The sequence below is a fragment of the Azolla caroliniana genome, unplaced genomic scaffold (assembly GCF_043228905.1).
Source record: "Azolla caroliniana isolate FFs.n. ecotype wild unplaced genomic scaffold, voAzoCaro1.0.p SCAF_22, whole genome shotgun sequence".
Classification (NCBI taxonomy): Eukaryota; Viridiplantae; Streptophyta; class Polypodiopsida; order Salviniales; family Salviniaceae; genus Azolla; species Azolla caroliniana.
The window spans coordinates 3,772,367-3,778,788 of NW_028230457.1; positions in this window are offsets into that span (position 1 = coordinate 3,772,367).

Below are 6,422 nucleotides of genomic sequence, written 5' to 3' on the forward strand. Positions count from 1 at the left end.
GGTCCGCTAGCTGTCACTTTGGGCAACACCGGGCCAGAAGGAAAACATTGTCCATAACAAGGGTAAAATCAAGCTTGCTGGATGACGACGCTTGCCGGAAGGACCGGGAGTCCGGAACCGATCCGAAGGCCTTCGTCATGGGAGATTACCATAACTGGGGAAGAGGCTGGAATTGGAGTCCCCAAAACTGGGACAAATCAGGGACGAGGTCGAAGTTAAGGGGGAGGCCCACTTGCTTTTATTGTGGAAATCCGGGGCACTTCCAAAAGAACTGCCGACACTTCCGGAAAGCCAAAGGGGGAGCCGACATTCCGGAACTGAAGAAGATTTCAGAAAGGAGAGGAACGTCAGCGATCATGATAAGTGAGGAAGAACTACTGCTAATCACCGAGGAGAGTGAGTTGCATCTTGTTAGTGACGGGACAACATGGGTTGTCGACTCCAGAGCGTCGTTCCATCAGTTGAACCTTATATCAGCCAGTCGGGTAGATGATGAGGGCTACACGGGTAACATCAGGAACTGAGTCATGAAATTTTGCAAAGGGAGGTTGATCGTGGCTTAAGCCCGGAATATCAACACATTGTACCTGATTCAAGCCTGGATATGCTAGGAAGAAGTGAATGTGGCATCCGAAAACGCCGGTGAGTTGTGGCACAAGAGGTTGTGGCACTTGAGCCAAAAGGGAATGCGGAGACTTGCCAAAGATAACCTCATTCCGGAGGTGAAAGACGTGCATATTGAGAAGTGCACCGATTTCTTGACTGGAAAGAAAAACCGAACCTCTTTCCGGACAAGACCACCAATGAGACTAAATGCACCACTAGAATGTGTGCATACCGATGTATGCCAAGTGGACACAAAGTAACACTCTGGATCGCACTACTTTGTGACGTTCATAGACGACCACGGCCGGAAGTTGTGGATCTCGCCACTGAAGACGAAGGATAGGTATTATCCGTCTTCAAGGACTTCCACGCGAGAGTGGAAAAGAAACCGACCAGAAGCTAAAGTTGGTTCAAGCAGACAACAGAGGAGAATACCGAGGGTAGTTCAAGGGGTACTTCTGGTCTAAGGGAATCCGACTCGAATTTACCATGCCGAAGACACAAGAACTGAACGGGCTGGTCAAAAGGATAAATAGGGCCATTATGGAGAGAATCCAGAGCATGTTGGCACATGCTAAGTTGTCCAAGACGTTTTGGCCTGAGGCGATGATGACAATGACATATGTGATAAATAGATCACCCTCAACACCCTTGGACGAAGACACACCACAAAGAGTATGGACCAGTAAAGACGTGTCTTACAAGCATCTAAAGTTGTTCGATTGCCTTGCTTACGTGCATGTTGCAAAGGACAAGAGAGCAAAATTGGATCCGAAGTCCCGGTCGTGTATATTCCTTGGATACGGTGATGATGAGTTTGGATACCGAGTGTGGGACTTGGTCGACAAGAAGGTGTTGCGGAGTCAAGACATAATCTTCATGGAAGACAAGAGTATTGTCAACTGGGAGACGAATAAGAAGATAGTAGACTCTGGATTGACCGACAGGACCCATCCTGCCAGAAGCTGGATAACACTCAAAGAACTGGACGGAATCGAACAAGAGACCGAAGCGATCGAAGAAGAAGAAGATCTGAACATCGGAACCGAACAAGACCCCGAATCGGATTCGGATGAAGAACAAATGGAGGAACTGCTCGCCGAAGACCAAGGAAGAAGATATCGTCTCAGGGAGAGGAGAGCCCCCCGGAGATTCCTGGACGCACAACATGTGTTGTTCACAGACAAGGGGGTGTTGGGAGACAGGTCCCTCCGGATGGGAAGAGAGAAGAACAGTGCCGATGAACAAACTAGACCGAGGCCGAAACCGGATGAGGAGTACCCGGCTACGGAGAGCCGGATGATATAGACCGGGTGAAGACCGGATGAGGAGTACCCGGCTATAGAGACCCGGATGATATAGACCCGGTGAAGACCGGATGAGGAGTACCCGGCTACAGAGAGCCGGATGAGGAGTACCTGGCTACGGAGAGCCGGATGGTATAGACCCGATGAAGACCGGATGAGGAGTACCCAGCTACGGAGAGCCGGATGGTATAGACCCGGTGAAGACCGGATGAGGAGTACCCGGCTACGGAGAGCCGGATGGTACAGACCCGGTGAGAACCGGATGAGAAGTACTCGGTTACGGAGAGCCGGATGGTGCAGACCCGGTGAGAACCGGATGAAGAGACATATTCGTAAATATGTTTCTGAGAGTCCATCATGGCTATATTTGTAAATAGCCGAAAAGTCATATTAGTATAAATATGACTTAGGGCAAACTTTTAACTTGTGTTGTTGTCATTCTTGTTGGTGCAAGGAGAGAGATAGCGCGTAACACAACTAACGAGTAATCCTACGTTAATAACGAGCCAAACTCCGCGATAGAGAGGTTCAATTTCCGGGAGGATTTATCCATCTGTAATGAGAATGACATTGATAAGAGTATAAACAGAAACGTCTCCAACTTATATTTCAATGACGAGTGAAGCAATCGAGCTACCTACACCAGTCTAGTCTAACCTTTTGGCGGCTCTTTCCGATGAACAGAGATATGAATAGAAGATATCTCCGAGGGAAACCTCACAACCTAGTAGTCAACGTGGCGATAATGACATTTATCAATATGCCACTGATTACTTACTGGGATCGTCATAGATGATTAATGCGTGCAAAGAGAGAGAGAGAGAGAGAAAGAGGTCATTGCCTTAGTTGTAACCGCCGCCTGTGGCGAAGATCGTGAGCACGAGGTCGTTGCCTCCGTGAACTCACTGTTGTACATTCTTACATAGTGATAGTTTGCAGCCTGTGGGCTGCTATGGTTTTTTCCCTTAGTTTGGGGTTTTCCACATAAACCTCCTGTGTACTCTTCTCTTCTTTGTGTCGTTTATTATTTCCCGTTTTCTGTGTATGATTCTAAGCTCGGTTGTAGCCGAGCGTTGTGGATAAGGAACGTTGACCTCCCATCAAGTGGTATCAGAGCAAAACCACACAGAAAATGGACGAATCGTTGGGCGGCATGTTCAAGCTCACCGGCTCCAACTTTTCAGTGTGGAAGTCGAAGATGAGGGATATGCTCGTGGTTAAAGATCTTTGGTTGCCGGTTCAGTTCGGGGACAAGAGACCGGACAAAATCGATGCCGCGATATGGGAGGTGATGCACATGAAGACAATGGCGTACATACGGTGCTTCATCAACATGAGCTTATACAACAACTTCAATGAAGAGAGCAAGGCTCATGAGCTCTGGGAGAAGATCGGCATTATGTTTCAAAACAAAAATGGTGTTAATCAGGTTTCGGTATTCCGAAAGCTAGTAAGACTCCGGTACCAAGATGGCTCTAGCATGGCGGAGCACATGAATGCCTTCCAGGGGCTGATACACCAGGCAACGTCATTGGAAGTACCTCTCGCTGACGTGGTACTAGCACTACTCCTGCTCGGTTCCCTCCCGGATAGCTGGGAGACGTTGGTTGTCACTTTTGGCAACGCCGGGCCGGAAGGAAAGCGGTTATCCCTAGCAAGAGTAAAGTCGAGCTTGCTAGATGAGGAGGCGCGTCGGAAAGATAAAGATACGAGCTCCGACTCCAAAGCGCTCCTTACCGAATCGGAACGCGGAGGACAAAGAAACCGTAGTACCCAGAACCGGGACAAGTCGGGAACATGGTCAAAGTCAAGGGGAAGGCCCACTTACTTCTATTGCGGCAAGCCGGGACACTTCCAAAAGAACTGTCGGCATTTCCGAAAAGATAAGGAGACCAATGGTAACGATTCAAAGCGGACCCCGGACAGGAATGGTAAAGACCGGAGGGGGCCTTACCGGTGTCGCGTAAATACGACGAGGATACGTGAACTTTGAGGCAAGACCCCGGGCCCTCCGACCAGAGGATAATCACATTTATGCGTTTATATTTTTAACAATTAACAGAAAGAAGAAATTTAATAATTTTCATTAACAAAGGAAAAAGAAATTACAATATGTCCCAAGATTGGGATTTAGAAGTTTTAGGTTTACTAAGATTAATAGAAAAGAAAAATTAGGGGTTTTGAGAGATATGGCTTCCGTAGGGAAGATTAGGATTAGGTTATATGAGTATTATGGCTTCCGTAGGGAAGATTAGGGTTTTTGAGTGTTATGGCTTCCGTAGGGAATTTTAGGGTTTATGAGAGTTATGGCTTCCCTAAGATAAGGGAGTTGAGAAGAAAATTAAGATAATATGGAGAGTATCCCCAGTATAGGAAAAAAAATGGAATTATATATGGAGTTCCTCGTTGATCATAGCCTTTCCACTTTTTGTTGCATGGCCTCTACTTTTAGTTGCCTAGCTTTTTCTTTTGGTTGCATGTGACTGTCCACATGACCTTTACTTTTTCCATGCACTCCCTTCTTTAGTTGCTTGCGTCCACATGGCCTTTACTTTAGTTCTCTTCACTTTACTTTAGTTTGTTGCATGATCCAATCTTTCGTCCGTCCGCATCCAACCTCGTCCGGTAGCCGGTTCCTTTTTGCTTGCCGACCGGTTACGGTTTGCTTGCCGGTTCCAGTTCTGGTTTTGCTTGCCGGCCCGTTCCAGTTTGCTTGCCGGCTTGTTTCCGGTTTGCTTGCCGATTCCGATTCCGGTTTTGCTTGCCGGCCGGTTCCGGTTTTGCTTACCAGCCGATTTCCGGTTTGCATACCCGTTCCGGTTCCGGTTTGCTTGCCGACCGGTTCCGGTTTTGCATACCGGTCGGTTTCCGAATTGCTTACCAGCCGGTTTCCGGATTTGCTTATCGGACCCATTTTCTGGATTTGCTTACCGGCCGGTTCCAGTTTTGCTTACCAGCCGATTTCCGGTTTGCATACCCGTTCCGATTCCGGTTTGCTTGCCGACCGGTTCCGGTTTTGCATACCGGTCAGTTTCCGGATTGCATACCAGCCGGTTTCCGGATTTGCTTACCGGCCCATTTCCGGATTTGCTTATCGGACCCATTTTCCGAATTTGCTTACCGGCTGGTTTCCAGTTTTAAGGAATTTGGCCACCATCATCCATCAAGACAAAGTGGCCAAAGTGCTCTTAGCACAAATGAAAAATGAGGGAGCTCAAGGTGTTTATATAGCCAGGACCTTAACTTTCCTATCTATGTGGGATAGTTCTAATTTCCCTATCTAATCAAACTTTATTTTCTCATAACTTGGTATGTATTTCTCCATTTTGTATATAGTAAAATACATTTTGAAGCTCTTGAGTATATCCTTCTTTCTATAGTAAGCTACTAATCTAATCTATAATAATTATTTCATTATTTTTTTACATAGTGTGTGAAGATTCACACGACATTCACCCCCACCAAACCTGCACATCCACCGGTATGTGCCAATTGTGATGAGGGTCCATTTTTGTTTACTTTAATTTTTCGTTGATGTACCCAAATCGCCATTGCCATTCGATCCACCATATTCTTCGCTCAATTTGTGTATTTCCATGACCGATTTTCATGGCTCTCTTTGGTCCTCTAGAGCATAATGCTTCACTCCTTATGCATGTGCCACCTTCATCTCGGCCATCTCCTTGGTCATCTAATTTTCTCTTATCATTCTTTCTTGTTCCATGCATGTCTTTCAAAGGCCTTATCGAAGTACTATTGTTGAGTACTCTTAGTGGTCCATTCTTTAATGACATGCTCTCTTGTAGGTCCTTAAGTGACCACATTGTATGCTTCCCACTTTGTCCACTTTTGTGGTATACTCTTGTGTTAGAATTGACTATGACTTCTTTGCTAGTATTATCCTTGTTAGATTTTGTGATCACATCTTTCGTATCCGATTGGCCCACTTGGCCCCCATCTTTACTTTTTGAGGTTTGCTTGGTCTCTTTGTCGCACACATTTGCTTTTGTCTTCATGCTTTGCTTGACCTCTTTGTCGCACACATGGACTTTTGTCATTTTGCTTTGCTTTACTTCCTTGTTGCACACATTGGCTTTAACCCTTGCTTCCTCGCCGCCATCGTCCTTCTCTTGGGTCTTACATCGATTAATGCCCAAGTCTTTCAAACGAGTGTGGAGGAATTTTGTAGTTTGGCATTGACTTTGTCGTGCTACTCTTTGCCACTTCCACCTTATGGTTGTTCGTGTTGACGTTGATCTTTGTTTCTTTGCCGCCACCGTCCTTCACTTGGGTCTTACATCGGTTAATGCCCAAGTCTCAAGAACTTTTGTGGGGAAAGTCTCTTCATGATCGTCTTCTACCCTCTTCGGCTTAACGTCTCCTTCTTCTTCGCATGTATTAGCCTTGACCTTCACTTCCTCGCCGCCACCTTCCGTCTCTTGGGTCTCACGTTTGCTTTCCGACGCATCTGCCCAAGTCTCTAGAACAAGTGTGGAGAAAGTCTTGACA